This window comes from Tyto alba, unplaced genomic scaffold (assembly GCF_018691265.1).
Source record: "Tyto alba isolate M040663 unplaced genomic scaffold, T.alba_DEE_v4.0 Super-Scaffold_42, whole genome shotgun sequence".
Taxonomy (NCBI): Eukaryota; Metazoa; Chordata; class Aves; order Strigiformes; family Tytonidae; genus Tyto; species Tyto alba.
Window position 1 is genome coordinate 21,193,850 of NW_024881318.1, and position 17,038 is coordinate 21,210,887.

A 17,038-nucleotide genomic window follows, 5' to 3' on the forward strand; every position below is an offset into this window, starting at 1 on the left:
TACTTTACCAGTCCCATCTTCCTTCTTTATATTACAGACTTGAATATAACCTGTTTAAGACACTAAAGTGTTTATTGGTTAAGCAAGAGGCTATTAAGAAACTAATAAATAATCTCAACATACCAATGTTAGTAATTTATCATTATATAATTTTTCACATTACTATACAGAGTAATACACAATGCTGTACGCAATATTTTTTATGATGATTTAATATGATGATTGGTTTATGTTTCTGAAGTAATCATTCTTTAGGGTATAAGTCAGTATTGCCATCTACTTCCAGTTGCTGCCTCCAGACTCCTCCAATCATCTCCTGTTACTGCTTGCTTAGACTATTTAGCCTCTGTTCACATATTGTTCAGAATACTACCACTTTCTGTCTCAGTTATGGACTGCAGTTTCACCATCATTTTTTCTGGAATATTCAGGGTACATAGAGTCACCTATGTTATTTAGGTTTATTCTGGCAAATATTTGTGCACTGAACAGTGGTGTGATCTTCCCTGTTACCCATACTATTTTTTGAAACAATTGTGAAATCTACTAAAACTTTCCTGCTTAGAATTCATTTGTAGTTTCATGTATTCCAGATAGTTTCTAATTTATATAGTCTGTGCACAAACACACAAGAATCTAAGAACCTGTGTCTAGAAAATTTGTCTCACTGAGCAACTCTAGCAGTGGAAGTTACTACAGCCTGCCATCCCATTCAGCTTTGGTGCTAAACTAGAGCAGCATGACAGGTCAAAAGTGGCACAGCTGGGACCTCAGTGAGAAGTGTCTATAGGACTGTAACCCAAACACTCATATTGCAAAACATGTGTGCAGAAATTTTTAACTTGCTTGCAAGGTTCACCAGCTCCAGAAAGTGTAGCGAATGCAGTCAGTGGCAAGTAATCTGGACAGACTACACCAGGAAACATATAGAACAGAGCTGGTCAATGAACCAATGTTGATCTAGCCTAGGCTGCACAGAAGCATTTCTGGGGTTAGAGAATAAACCTGACACAATAAATTTAACATTAAATGTACAGATTTCTATTTATCCCCAAAACTTAAACTTCAGACTGTTAGAATATGAATGGATGAATCCCCATGACATACATTGATAGCTGTTGCGTTGAGAATTAGACTGGAGAGTTTGTTTGGGATCGCCTGAATAAGGTTGTGGTCTGATACATCCAGATACTCATTCTAATGGATGAGAGACAGCAACAGAAAGGTTTCTGAAACAAACTTTAACACACACACACACACACACGCACATGCACACACACATATCTTTAGGAAGGAAGTTAAACATAAAACCTGTGGAAAAAGAAGGGAGTCAGATCATGGGACAGAGTTCTATATCACAGATTTTGTAACAGCAGGAAAGACACTTTAAGGCAGTAACACCTCATTGTGTGGACCTACTTTGAGGACAACATGTACCATGAGCCAGGGGAGTTGTTTGTCCCACCACATACCAGAAGAGCAGAGCTATGTCACACACAGTGGTAAGAGAGCTAACAAGTTCAGAACTATTGAAACTGTAGTAGGGGCAGAGCTTTTTTCTGAGGTGCAGATGACTAAAACCAGGTACGAATTTGTAGGTTAAGGTTGGCATCATGCAATTTGTAGGTTAAGGTTGATCTGCAAGCAAACTAGAAGTCTGTGGGAAAACAGATAATGTACTCTTTACAGACAGCAATGCTAAGTAGATAAGAGACTGTGCTCTGAACCACTCACATACTGTTAGTTGAGTTCAAAGCAACCTCAGAAAGAAAGCTCTGAAATCAACCAGTGGAATTTATAATGTGAAGAATAACTGCACAAGGTCCATATCAGAGCAATGAGAACAAAGGCTACAACCTCTTAAACAAATTGAAGTGACTGGAAGTCTCTGCTACTTTGCAATCCAGGAACAGATGTGCTTTGTTAATTCAGGGTGGTCATATGCTTTCAAAAGAAAGAAAAAAAATATTACCAGATCTTCAAGATATATTCTGTTGATATGTATCTAATATTAGGTGTGAATCTACTCCCATTCACTGCACATAACATGTTCAGTCCTAGAAACCATTAACTGCTGATAAAGACAGTTACAGAATCAGGCCCCAGATGGCTCTGATGACCTACAAAGTCAATACTGATTGTGAAATGTTCTAAATGACAAAGTTAATCGTAGCATCTATGTCAAGTAGGAGGTCCTTTTTCTTTACAGAGACATCCTTGAAAATGTGAGCCAATACAAATCAGTATAGACTGGTAGTCCAATTAAAATTTGACACTTTTTTTTTTCCCCCCCTGGAATTCGTGGGTTATAAAACTGGTCTTTGTGAGGCTGTGAAACTCCTAACAGTTCTTCCATTATCTGAGGGAAAAGAGAAGGCCAGGGGAGATAAAAAGAAGAGCTGAAGAGCAGCACACCAGACTAATTGGTGTTTGTAATGGAACTGAGATGTCAGGGAAGCCATTAATGATGTTGAGGCCAAAGCCTCCTCTCTCGTTTAGAAGCCTGCAGCTGAGCAACACCTTTCTCTTCCTCTGATATAAAGGGGAAAGTTTCAGTCTAAGAGAAGTGTAGGCTGGGAGCAAAGGTGATTAATCTGTGGTCCTTCTGCCACTCCTTTCTAGCAGTTCACTACCTCTCCTTCATTGACAGAAGTACAGAAAACAGAATGAAATTTAAGAATGCTCTGAAGAGACATTGGGAGACTACAGGGTACAAAGAGTGGAAAGAAAAAGGGATTGATAGTGTACACATGACGTTGGAAGATGTGAGCAGACCAGGGGTGTGTGAATGGCAGAGAAAGAGCAGGAGGGAGGAAAATAACACTTTTCAGAAAGAAGAATGACAGGAAATAATGATCTGTCTTATAAAAATGTTCATTAGCGGTATCCTTCTATCAGCACAAGAGAGCTGTGGAGTAACATTAACATCATACACAGTTGACATTTTTGTTGCCTTTTGAAGGCTTGGTGGAAAATGGCAAGAGATGCAGTCATGGGATTTCTCCACTGTCTATTCATTGCTTGCTGCAGTTTCTAAGCATTCATTAGTGTAAAACAGATAATCGCAAAAAAAATCTGCATGCACTCATAACACAGACATCTATTTCTTCCAAAAGTTACATTGGAAGTACTTTGATGTCAGTTGTTCACTATGCATTTGTGTTCTCTTGGCTTGCAAGCAATGAGAAACAATATTAAGTGTCACTGACAAACAATTATTTATTGGAAACATCTGACAGTAAATAAGTGAACAAGTAATAGGAATATTTTTGGTTTTAACTATTCTTCTAATTCTCTACTGTCCTCTTATGGATACATTACTGGGAGTCAATATATGGCACTTTTACAAATACTTAACTAAGCACACAGATGATGAGACTTTGGAGCATGTCCACCCCAGCTCCACGTGGTGTCACCTGAGCTCACACAGAATGGGCATAGAGCTGTGCTAACGTGTGTGCAGTGTTTCTGATACTTTAACTGGCTTCTTCAGAGATCAGAAAATAACTTAATATTCATAGGACCAAAAGATGAGGACCAGAGGAACGTGATTCTTTAATCTGCTGGTTGAAGAGCAGAGATCATATTTCCAGCTCTTTGTCCAAACATTGTATGAAGCATCCATCAACAAAATCTGTTTATAAGCCTTGAGACAGAGATCGCAGCCTGGGTTTCTCTTCATCCGTGTCAGTGTCATATCACTGAGCTTCAGAATCCTGTTTCTTCCTGTTCTCACTTTATGGTTTGGCACATCTCTTCTTCACAGTTGTACATCTTCAACAGAGTGGCTGGAAGATGTCTATCTTTTTCCCTCTCCTCTGCTTCCAATAGGGTAATAATAGTGAGGAGATATGGGACACGGAAGATGTCAGCTTGAGTCTTCTCAGGTGCACCTGGACCAAGCCCTGTAATGTCTAGGTTATTGTATAACAAGTCCCAGACAGCGGCATGTTGTGGTTTACTTTGTTTTCTGTTGAGTTTGGTTGGTTGGTTTTAATAGAGCCTTCTGCTCTGCTTTTTCGTAAAAGATCTGTGAGATCACTGAGCTATTACTCCCAGACAGACTAAAGTGTTTTTTCACTGCCATGGCTAAGTAGTCAAAGCTATGAACATGGAAGGGACTGAAGACCTAATAGTTTTCAGGTGTGTCCCACTCAGAAACTACACATCTTCATGATCAACATGCTGACTGCAGGCAAACTTTATTATGGTGAACATGCATTTTGGATCATGTACCTCCTCCCACACCTGGAAGCTGAGACATCTCACACAAGGTTCCAGAGTATTCTCACAAAAAATTCAAAGTTTTGGAGGACAAGATGCAAATTTTCTGCAATTACACCACTTTGCTTGGATCTAGCCCTCATTGTACTTAAGATCATGTGTATTCAGCACACAGTATATAGAGATATTCAATAACATGGAACTCGGGAAACCTGCATTTCATTCCATGTTCTTTTCATGCATGCTGTTTAATCCTCAGAAACTCACTTTTTGTGCCATTTGTGTTTCCCCTCTTTCCCTTTACCAGTATTATAGATTCTAAAAGGTTTGAGGCAGACATATTTTTTATTACTCTGTTTTTATGGTGGCAAACATGCTAATGCATTGATTCCCACTGGGGACTGTAATGCTAATAATATCTCTGGTGATGTTCAAGGCAACCAGAACCACAGCTTTTAAAGAAGGGACAACTAATATTGCCTTAGTACCTTTCTGTATCCATCATGAATGTACTGAAGCATACCCTGAGGGCCACTCTGGCCCCGTTCATGTCAGTTATGCACAGAAGCTGTTAAGCTTTTTATTCAGCCAGATGCACAGAAAACTGAGTAGCAGCTGGCTCTGTGGCCAGAGCATCACTGTACTCCAGTGGAGCACACATCATGCGACAGTCCTGTAAAAAGGGCCATGCATTCTCACATCAGCTCCCAAGGTACAGGAGCTTGAAGGGTGGTCTCAAAGTCATAAACCACTCCCAGCGGGTGCACTGAACAGAGATTCTTCACAAGCATCTGCATACAGCAATATCTGTCAATTCATCAGGTTTTTAGAAGTATTTCTGTATCTACTTTTAAATGGATATGAAAATATTTATTTCAGTAAGTTATAATTCCTATATATAGTCAACATTTGGGCATTACTTCACCAGGAAAATGACCTCCAGCGCATTCATATCAGGATTCAGTTCACCTTTGCAACATAATCAATAGCTATCAGTCAATAGTAATTTTAAGCTAAGCTGTAGGACTGGCCCTAGTATTCAGTGTTTATAAAAGTAGTTCTCCAAAACAGAAATCTGTGATGCATCCCCTATACATTTTTTATCATGGCTCAGTTGCAGGAATCAGGAACTGAAGATATTTCTCTTTTTCTTAACTAATTGAATTGATAACAAAGAAATTAGTAATCATAGCAATTAGTTTGCCTATTTCTGCTTCAGTTTTCTGCATATCCCTGCATTACTTAAGCAAAACAAAATACATATTGTCTCAGATATTCAGCATCTCATATCCAATAAAAGCTTGCCATGATTTTAAGTTAGTTTCACAAGCTTAATGTTGTATCAGCACACTCTTTTGTCTGTGAATGTAATAGCTCTATTACTGACATATTGGGAGGAGGGAGACAGGGGGAAGCAAACACAAAAAAAAAGAAGAAAGCTTCTTTGTGAAAGCCTGCAATTAATCAGTTAAAGATCTAGCTGCAAAGTCATAATTTATTGATGGTTTCTCAGAAGATACTGAAATGTTAGTATTAGTGAGTTGGTAGACTTATACAGATTATATATATTCTATTCACAAGCACTTGACACATTTTGTCCCTCTAAATTTCTGAATATAATTGCATCAAGATGTTTATTTAACAATCCAAAAGTTTCTTAAGAATAATATGGGGTAGTGGGATTATCATAAAAGGTAAATATTTACAGTACTTGGAAAAGCATACGTATTCTGTGTTGGAAGATTTCTAAAGATCTTGTTGATATTGGCAGATTAATTACATATTTGATTTAAGTTTTTTAAAAAGGACAGAAGAAACCTAAAAAAATGAAGTACAACTTAACTGTACTCACTGTTTAGGATTCTGCTACTAGAGTAAATCTGCTAAGCTATCAGTTTGACTCCTAATTACATATGATTATACTACCACTAACTAACCACAAGATATTTGTTCCATGAAAAAGACCATAGTTTGTGTGTGACTCTATTTAATTCCACTTCACTTCTCACTCCCTCCATTTATTTTCCATTCTGTTTCTATGTCATCAGAACATGAATTGGAAGACATTAAAAGATTAATAAAATTATGTTTCATTTTTAATATATACTTAAGCCTAAGAATTCAATTTGCAACAGTATTTTGACTGTCTGTAAGTAATTTCCAGTGCTCATTTTCTTTTCTATAATAGCCCTTTTGTTAATTGTCTTGAACAAATTGGCTTTGTCTTAGATATAATTTTATGAAGTTTGTATAATTTTTGTTTCTGTAACCAGACATAGATTAGAGAGATATTTCCAGCTTCTGATGAAAAGTATTCTGACTGTAATATACTCAATCTTGTTATTTTCTGAAAAAAAAAAAAAAAATAATCCTTATCTGTAGTGTACATATTGGACAGAAAAAAAAATTATGCATGTGGGTTTTTTCTCATGAAAATTGCAGTGACCTGAAGAAAGTATTACTTTTGACTAAGGTTACTGACACAGAACACTGTACTGAAACTTTTATAACGGAGGTCCTGATTTAAGTGAATAAAACTACATATACTTGTAGCCTGACTGGCATCAATGTCATTGGTCGTGTGAGTAAGGATTTGTATGCTTAGGCCACAAAATGCATGTTTCTATACCTGACTTTTCCAGATAATCCTAGTAATCTAAACTGTGTTCGTGTACATCCAATCTTTCAATTTTCTTCCATTGAACTATATTGAACAGGAGTAACTCACAGAAAGAAAACATAGCAGGAAATTAAGTTGAAATATGTTCATAAAACAGAAGCAAGTTGCAAGAACTTTTGCCTTATATCTGCTTGAATTTCTTTAAAGACCATGAAACTATTGCTCTGTTATTTCCCTAAGTCAAAGAGCAGCACTTCTGGAGTATATGGCTACTTTTCTCTTTGAGCTCTTAAATTCATAGAAGACTACAGATACAAAATGAGTTTAGATGCAGCCAACCTGTATAAACCAAAATAGTTCTTCCAAAAGAAGGAAAGACGTGAAGTCAACTAACAGTTCAAGCTGGTGTCTTTCAGAATTTATTTCCTTCCTCTTCCATAAGAGTTCTTAAGAATAGAGGCAAGATTTCACCCAAAACAACTAAAATTGGTCCTTTGCGATGATGACAGTATGTGAGATATATTGTAAATGATTGAAAGGTGGAAGAGGTTCAGTAAGCCACATACTTTTTGTGTCTACCTTCAAATCTGTGTGTCAGGCCATTTTTGCCAGTGGACTGTCTTGAGTCCTTAGAAGTAGACAAATGCTTAACCACTTTTTAAAAAAAGCTCTTAAACCCATAAGGAGTCCACCTGCATAATAAATTACCTTAGAGTCAAATGTCATTTATGTGCGCTGTAAATTACAAAAGGAAGAAAATACTATCCAAAATTTTGTGGGGTTCTTCACCTTATAACTGCTTGTTAGTAGGCCAGAGCATCTGTAAATTTGCAGATATAGTTGGATCACAGATGAAAATGTATGTAAAAATATTTGGGTTTATGCCTGCTTAAGTATTAAAGCTAATGCCCCAGTATAATCCTGCAACTACCTTTGCAACATACACAGTTACTTGCTGGAAAGTAAAGATGTAGAGACAGCATTAATTTAATTCTTAAGGCTGAGAAATATTTCAGGATGTTGCACTATAAATCATCAACAAGCCTCACACTGACAATATCAGCAGTAGAATTTTACCTTTTTTCACTTGAAGGACAGTTCAGTGTAGCTGTAAAATGGGTATAATGATTATTGCAGGCCTCACCATATTGTTTAGCTAAAAACTTTTGACTGAGTCCTGCAGATCCCTGCCATGTACAGATTTCCACAACTGCCTTCCTTTTACTAAAGACAGAGTCCTTAACAGAATGACTGATTTAAATGTTTGAGACCCTGAGAAATCAACAGATGATCATAGTATTGTCATTATCATTAAAGAAAATAATTACAGCCTTGTTACAAAATATATTTTCATTTTCAGTGGTGCTTTTCATTCAAATCATTTTCAGTGGTGCTTCTAAACAGGTGCTTCATGCATCTAGCATACCTTATTTTTTCTTAACGTGATAGCCATTTGCTCTGCTTTTAAGTCACGGCTGCTATAACTGTTCATCTCAGTGAAGCTTCACCAAGAAACACTGACAACTATCTAACAGAGATCTGAGGGAGAGAAAGGACTATTCTGCTCATCTGTTCTGATCTCCTGTTGTAATTGCTGCAATAAAGATGTTTTTTTCCTTCATCCTACATAAGCAAATGTTGTCAAACCCAATAGTTCCAGTATCAACAGAGTAATATTTATAGTTAGTCTAGATAAAGAGGCAGGAGGCCTGAAACAAATAAGGCTGATCCCAATTATCTTTAAAAATCCAAGTACAGCAAAATGTACACACATCATAAAAACATTCTTATCTTGTCACACAGAGGTGGAAGATTGTTCATTGCAACATGTGGTGTCAGTATTAGGGCTTCTAATGTTACACAACAAATCAATTTCTAAATTAAAAAAAAAAAAAAAAAAAAGTAATTTCAGGTTTTAAAAAATCTGATAAGAGTTCTCCATCTGCCACGTGCCACAGTTAACAGCTGCTTCCTTTTGCATAGCTAAGATCAACCTGGCCTTAGCCAGTAAGCCCATGTAGGGTATGCAGGCATTGTTGAACAATTAGTGGAAAAATATTAAGGCTTAGCAGAATTTTGTGGTTTTTGCCTTCTGTCTTTTGCTCTGAATACTACCTATCCCATTCTATACTGTTCCTGTCTGTCTCATATGTCTTCCCTGTGGTAGATGTCTTTTAAGAGTAGCTTTATTCAGCTACAGTTGACCTTTTATGGAGCAGTGCTCACTCACAACAAGTTTTTATAGGCCTGCTAGTTTCTGCACATATGCGGAACAGGGGTCCTCTTTGACCTACAGAAATTACAGAGAGAGAGGGGAATTTTGGGAGAGGGAGGTTGGGACAGGGGTGGGTGGGTGTACTTATTTTTGCAAGAGCAATGCTTTCTTAAAAACAAAACAAACAAGAAAACAAACAATCAATCATACAAAGTGTTCTTTTTTAGAATAACTAAATCCTCTGTAAATCCAAGAGTGACAAATAATTTAAAAATTACAATGTTACAATGAATATAAACATAACCATGTTTTGCAAATATATTAAAAGTGATTGTAAACCCTAACAGAAAAATACTTTTGTGAGAGAGATTCGAAAGCTTTTGCAGTTGAGTGGCAAATCATCATCTTTGGTGGCAGCATCTGATTTGTCACAGCCCCAGCATCAAACACAGACACAGAGCCTCCAAGAGAGAAGCTGTCTTCTTTCTGTTTTCCTGCCTTGCCTCTATTTTCCCTCTCTTCATTCCTCCTTTTGCCATGTTCTTTCTTTTACATTATTTTCACCATCAGTTTATTTTCTTTTTCTTTTCTCAATTTCTTACAACACTGCATTCAATTTCTTAAGTGCTTCTCTCTCCTCTGCCCCTCTGTCTTTCTATTTATTCATCCATACATTTTTGCTTTCTCCTAACGCTACTGCCACGTTCATCTTTTTTTATCTTTTCCCTAGCCCTCATTCTCTTTACTGTAGTCACTCCTCACTCAGACATTTTGTCCTACCACATGGCACAAATGCATATGGTCTTCAAATCATATCTAGCTTCTTTCCGAGGGCCTCTCATTCATTTTGGTGCTCTTGATGACAGTGAGAATGACACACTTGCACTTTGCAATGTTGCCCCAAGTACATGTCATGAAGTACGGCCCTGGGGCTAAAACACATTTTCTGGCCTGCCTCCTCCAAAGAGATTTTCTTTTCTTTCCAACCTTTCATGAAACCAAGTGAACTAGTACATAGCAGACAATCTACAGGCAAACTGGAAAATCATGACAAAGACATCAAATTTCCTCTGATCTGCAGTTCAGATATATTATATGTGCAGATAGGAAGTTGATACCATTTAGAAATTGCTGATCTGCAAAACATATATTTGGCAGTGAAACTGTTAAAGTATACATCTCACTTGCAGGGTCTTCAGGTGCTGAGTTCACCCTGTACATGTTTGTTTACACAAGAAAGCAGAAGCTGTGTGCAACAGAGTTGGAAAAGTCACAATATGTGGATGCAAAAAGCACACAAGCAGAAATACACATCCTATAGAGAAAGAGAACAGACAATGACAGGCAGTTCAAGCTCTTGCTACATTTACTCATGATACATTTCTTTTCATAAACCAGGGCTGAATGCAGGATTCTGAGCAATACAAAGGAAACCACAAGTAGCTTTAATAATGAGTATACGCTCCAGATGAATGTTACAAATGTTGGTGGTATCTATTGCATTAATACTCTGATTGTCTATCTATATACATATATAACCCAATACCACTCTATTTTATGATATACCTTTCATCTTAGTAAGTAATGGAGGGCACATGTCCCACTAGCGGGAAAAAAATGATAAGCCATAAGTATGTTGTGCGTGCTTGTTCTTAATGTAAGATTTATGATTTATTGATGCCTTTTATTTGTCCCTGTTCAAAACAGAGACCACGGAACAGTGGACAATACGTAAAGATCCCCACCCCTTCTTTTGCTTTCATGCATGAAAAATTATTGTACAAAGGGTCATGATCAATCTTTAATTCATCCCTCTAACATGCTGATTGCACTACTTGCACTCAGGATTCTCCTATTTTGTATGTAGCCACTTTAACAAGTTTGTTTCTGCTGCTTTGAAACTTGCAGGGTTGGCATTATGCAAATCTTGGTAAGGGTTTCTTGGTCTGGTTTAGGGTTTTTTTTTTTGTTTGTTTGTTTGTTTGCTTGCTTTGGGTTTTTGTTTTGTTGGTATTTTTTTAATTTTTTTTTCCTGTTGTAGTGAGGCAGCCTCTCCTCAGAGCAAGTGTAACAAACTGTGTGCATTGCAGGAATATTCATGTGACCACACCGAACTTGCAGTATTTATGCACACCGAGTTCTAACTGCTCTCTGTTTAGATGTCAACTCCTTTCTGGATCTCCCTACTGCTTCTCTGGTTATTAATTTTGCAAGATTTGTTTTCAAGATCTAACCAACAATAGCAAAGTTAACAAAGCATCATTTCGTGTTTACAGGTATCTCTTTGGCTAATTAAGTCGACCTATCTAACCTCCACGCAGATAACTCTGTGTATTTGTTTTTAAAATGCACCTCCTTCTTCTTTTTTTTTTTTTTTTTTTTTTTTTCAGGTTGCATTTGTCAATTTTGTTGTGCTCTTTTGGGAAGCAATAAATATACCTTATAATGACCAAAGATGGGTGGTATGTCCCCTGCTAGATCTAAAGCAGATCACTGACCGTCATGCAAGTAATCCACTATCAATAGTCAAACTTACTTTCTTCTAGCTGTTCTATTCCTTCATTTATTTGGTGTTAATTCCCCTTCGCCGCTGTTGTTGGGTCTTGTTGAGGTTTTTTGCATCGCTTGAAAAGCTGTTGCGGAGGTCAGTAAGGCGCGGGGGAGGAGAGCGAGACTCTCGGAAGGACAACCGGGCCGTGCCTTCTGTACAGCGGTATTCAAAGTTGGTGAGACAGTAAAGACGTCTCTGTGAGCAGGGGTAGAGGCGAGGGTGGCGGTGATGAATGCCTAATCGCCTCCGCGGGAAGCCGCCTTGGCTCCGCCAGGAAGAGCCCTTTGTACCGCGGCGGTGCCGCTCGCACCGGGAGGGTTTGCAGCCATCCCCGCCGCCCTTCGCTCCCCGCCTCGGCCCCGGGGAGGGCGGCCCGCGCAGCCGGGCGCCCCCGCGGACCTGCGCGGAGCGGGCAGAGCCGTCCCGCCGGCCGGGGAGCGGAGCGGCGCGGAGCCAGGAGCCGCGGCAGCCAGCGGACAGGGCCTGAAGGGCTGCCGCCGTGCCCTGCGGCCGGGAGAAGCGGGCCGGGAGCGGGCCGGGAGCGGGCAGGGAACGGGCAGGGAGCGGGCCGGGAGCGGGCAGGGAGCGGGCAGGGAACGGGCATCCCTCTCCCGCCCCGCAGCCACGGCGGGTCCCAGCAGCACCGGCCCCGCACGCCCGCCCCGGCTGCTGCTCGTGCTGTTGCTGTTACTGCTACTCTTGTTGATGAGGAGGATGTTATTAATTATTTAGGTGGGGGGTCTTGTTTTTTTGGTGCTTTGTTGTTTTGTTTTGGGGTTTTTTGTTTTTTTTTTGTTTGTTTGTTTGTTTTGTGGTTTGTTTTTTTTTTTTTTTTCCCTTGGGGATTTTTGGTGAGTTTTTTTGTTTGTACTTTTTTTTTTTTTTTTCTTTCCAAAGCCACAGTCCAGAGCAGGAGGTCTCTGCCGTCTTCCTAAGGAAGCGAGCATTGTAACCAGCCGCGCGAGGTTATTTCGGCGAAGCACACTTCCAGTGGGAACGAGCCTGTTTACGAGGGAGTAGGAATAGGGTATCCCCCCACGCACACTCATGGCAAGACAAACTAGTGGGGGACAGAGTTTTACCTCTGCTTCTCATCCCCCCTCTCCCGGCAGTTTGTTCCCCGACGTGGACCGGGCGCCCTTCGGGGCAGGCGTGGGGCCGGGCTCTGCCCTCCCCACGGCCCGCGGGGAGAACGAAAGGGCCCGAACCCCCCCGGCGGGACCTCCGACAGAGCCAGGACTAGAAAGCGGGCCTTAAACTCCCTCGCTACCCAGAGATTTCTCTTCACCCCGGAGACAAAATCGCCGCCGTATTTCCTGTCCTCGAACACTTCCTGACACGGGGAAGATAACAAAGGGGAAAGTTTAAAGCAATAAATATCCCTGCCCCGCCTCGCCCCCCGAGCGCGCCCGTGTCTGCCGCTGATGAGGCCGGGTGACACTGGGCTGAGGAGAAATTGGGCATTTTCAGTCCCGCTCCGGACCGTTCGGCCTGACTCGTGCTCTGCCACCTTCTTATCATCTTTTGGGGTTTTTTTCCCCTCAGAATTTTTGGGGATGCGTTTCCCCCCAACTGCCGAAGACCTTGCTCCCCTGACTTCACTCCGCGTTGTAGTGTGTCCAGTTTTGACCGGAGTAAAGGGAGGCCAGTGCCGCTGGCTAGTCCTGTGACAGAGTTGGTGCTCTCCGAGGAGGCTCTATGAGGGAAAGGATGACTTTTTTTTTTTTTTTTTTTTTTTTTTTTTTTTTAAGCGGTAGCGCGATTTAATAAGCCAAATTGTATGAATAAAGTCACGAAGATTTCCTGGGCGCGAGGCAGCCCACTGACAGGTTTTCCTGTGTTTTGATAGATTCGGTGCTGTTACGGTACACTTCTCCCTCACATGCAGTAGCTAAGACTTGAAGATTAAAGATCGCACACCTCTAGATGAGTCAAAACCTACACCCGGGAGCAGCTAATACATTTCGTGATTGATTTCCCCGCTGCGTTGTTTCCAGTTTCAGCCTTGTGCGAAACTCCTTTCCCCTGTCGGCACAACGCACGGGCTCAGCCCTGGTGTCCTTGCCGCATCCCTCAAGGCAGCGAGGGGAGATCTGAACCCCTGGGAGCCCAAACCCAAACTGTTCTCGCAAAGCATCTTTCTGGCCCAAAGCTCCTCAAGAAAAGTTTTAAGCCGGAGCTGGCTTTCTGCTTGCCCGAGTGACGAGGCTGAGCTGAGCCACTGAGATGCAGCGGGACAGAAACAGCCCTCCCAACCGGGGTCCGAGTCGCTGTGCGTGTGGGGACCTGGCTGTCTCCCACGGAGGGGTCCCCGGGCTTGAGCCCAGGGTTGGTGACCGCGACAGGCCCCGGGGGGGCGGGCGGGGAGCTCCCCAGTGCCCCGTCCGCGCCCGGGGCTCTGCCGCCGCAGCCCCGCACTGCCCCAGTCCTGGACGGCAAAGGGCATCTCACCCAGTTCCTAACGCTGCCTCCCTTCTGAAACCAGCACTACCTCTTTAAAGATTTCCCGAAGCTGAGTTTTTGTCTCCCCATTTTTTCTTCCCTGGGAAGCCGTCCTAGTTTTCAGCACTAAGGAAACTCAGGACCGAATTTATAGCTGTTCTTTCCGGGGCTGAAAGGATTAATCGTCGTTGTCAGTTTGGGGGTTGGTTTGTTTGGTTTTTTTTTGTTTGTTTGTTTGTTTGTTTGGGGTTTGTTTGGTTGGTTGGTTTGTTTTGTTTTGTTTTGTTTTTTCTTCCTCTTCTTCCCTTCCCTCGAATGCATATAATCTCGTTTGAGCCCCTCTGCGTGATGAAAGCTATTGATTGCTGTGTAGAGACAACGACTTTTAGCAGGCTCCCCTAGTCCCCTACCCAAAAGTAAATAAATAAGAAAAGAGGAAAGGGAAAAAGAAAAAAAATAAAATTAACTTATATTTTCGAAGGTGTCTCAAATATCTACAAATCCCTTTATGTCTTCCCATCCACGTGTATATAATAAAAGAGAAATCCTTCATCAGGTTTTTTCTCTAAATACCTTATTCATTTAAACTGGCAGTTCCACTCATTATTCCACTCCCTTAAACCCGATTCTGATGCTGGCTAAATATAGAGCTTTGCCTTCCTGGGAACGCGAATCGAATACACAGTAAGCAGATCAGTAGCACAGGAGGGAAAAAAAAAAAAAAAACCTTTGATCAAAGCCCTCCTTTTCTTCCCAGTCCTGGTTTGTTGGGGCGGAGACAGGTTTCTCGCTTATTGCACATCATCTGGAGAGATCAAGCTTAAAATGCAATCACCTCACCCAGAAGCAGTGGTTAAAACCCCCAAAATTAGGGGGTGGGGGTTAGTAGAATTAAAACCAGATTGAGTTATTTTCAAACAAAGATGAAACGGTAGAAAATAAGATGCGTTATTTCAGAGCTGGGAAGTGGTGTATTTTAATTAGGACAATTTTTTAAAAGAAATACAAACATCTATGGGGAAAAATGCATAGGACACACTACAGAAAAACACCTTTTCTGTTTCAGCCTCTTATAAAATCCGTGGCGTTTTTTTTTTTCCCCCCAATCATTGGGATGACTTTTTTTTTTTTTTTTTTTTTTTAACCTAAATACTCGGATCTTTTGCTAGCTCGCAGCCCGCGAGGTCACCCGTGTGGGGTGGTGGTGGGTAGGTGTGTGGGGGGGGGGTGGGTGGGAGTGCGTGGGCAGAAGGTGGTATTTGCAAAGCACAGGGCGGAAAAAGGCACAAAAGGTCCAAAACGCGCCCCGCGGCCAGCAGAGGTCGCCGCGCCTCCCCGCGAAGGGCCGGTCCCCCACCGCGGTCCGGCCGCCCACGCCGCCCACGCCGCGCACCGGGAGGGGCCGCCGGGGCGCGGGCGGGGGACGCGCCGCGACGGCACCGTGGCCCGGGGCGGCTGGAGGGAAATTGGCCGCCGCTGGAGGCTGGCCCCGCGCGTGCCAGGCTGTCCGAAGCTGCCAGCATCGGCCATAATTCCCGATAATTGCTTTTGGTTCACTCAGACAGCACACAGAATTATTAAGCGTGCGTAAAACCTAGCGTCGTAGATCTATATATTTATATGCATGTACATAAGCACCCCCACGTATAGGTTCATCGCCAGTTTCTCGGGTGTGGAAGTGATCACCTAGCAGAGTGGCATTTACCACTGTTTATTTAAACGTCGAATATGTAAAGTAACTCCGTGTGTGTGTTTACAACCGTATCTTTACCCCCTGACACTATCTCGAGATCATTTCAAGACCGCTTAGTTATCTCTACAAGTGGCAACGCTGGGTCCCACTTCTTGTCTGCAGTAAAGCAGGAGGGGGTGTTTGCTCCCTCAGCTTCGGAAAGGAAAACATCTTCCAAACTAAGTTAGGACTCCGAGGAGGTCTGTTTAGTAGCTGTCTCATCAGCAAATGACAGTTTCAGAACTTTTTCTTGGCCACTTCATTGCAACCCGATTTCCCCGCGGGAGGATATTCCGCGTGAGTATGACTTTGCCGTTCTTTCACCCAAATGCGGCTGTCTTTTAAAAAAATATCAGGACTCTGAACAAATTGTATTTTCCTGATGAGTAGTGATTGGAGGGCATTTGTACACTACGTTGATGAGGGCGGTGTAACCGCCCGTATGGAACGGAACACAAAAATGGGATCTAAACAAACTCAAAGGGGACGTTGAAGACCGGGCGGGGGGAGGATTCAGAAGGGTTTGGGGTGGACGCTCTCGGGAGCGGATACAGCTTCGCGCACAGGCTGCAGGAAAGGCAGCGTGCCGCCCTGCCCTCTGAAACACATACACAAAGAAATCCGTGCCCACGAGAAAGTTGCGTTTTGCCTGGTTAGGGAGGCTTTCAGATCACCGCCCGCCGGTGCCCGCAGCCCCCGGGGCCAGTGCCCGCCGGGGCGGGCTGGGGCGCGCCGTGCGCCGGTGCGCAGCCGGGGGCGCGGGCACCGCACCTCACCGCACCCGGCCGCGGGTCTCGGGTCCCGGCTCCCCACATCGCCTCCAGGGAGCAGCTCCGCGGAGCCGCGCAAACGGCGCACTCCGCGTCCTCTCCCTCCATTTTTTTTTTTTTTTTTAATGAGAATTTAAAGGGATTCTCCACGGGGAAAGGCAGAAGTACTTCACTTTTCTCCGCGAATCTCCATTCCCGGACAACCTACGAAACCGTCTAAACACAGGATGAGTTTCTATTTACAGATTGGGGAGGTTAAAATAAATGGGAAAAAAAAAATCTAAAAGGGATCAGAAAACATACATAGAATGGAGAGAGTGTTGAGAGACAATTTAAGGTAAATATTTGTACCTTCTTCGATCTTCTGTTTAATAGAAATACACGAAGCTTTTATCCGCGATTTTAAGAGAGGAGGAGGCTGGAGGACAACCATAAACAGTCACTCCCCTCTCATGGCTGGGGCCGTACCCAGACCGCCTGCCCG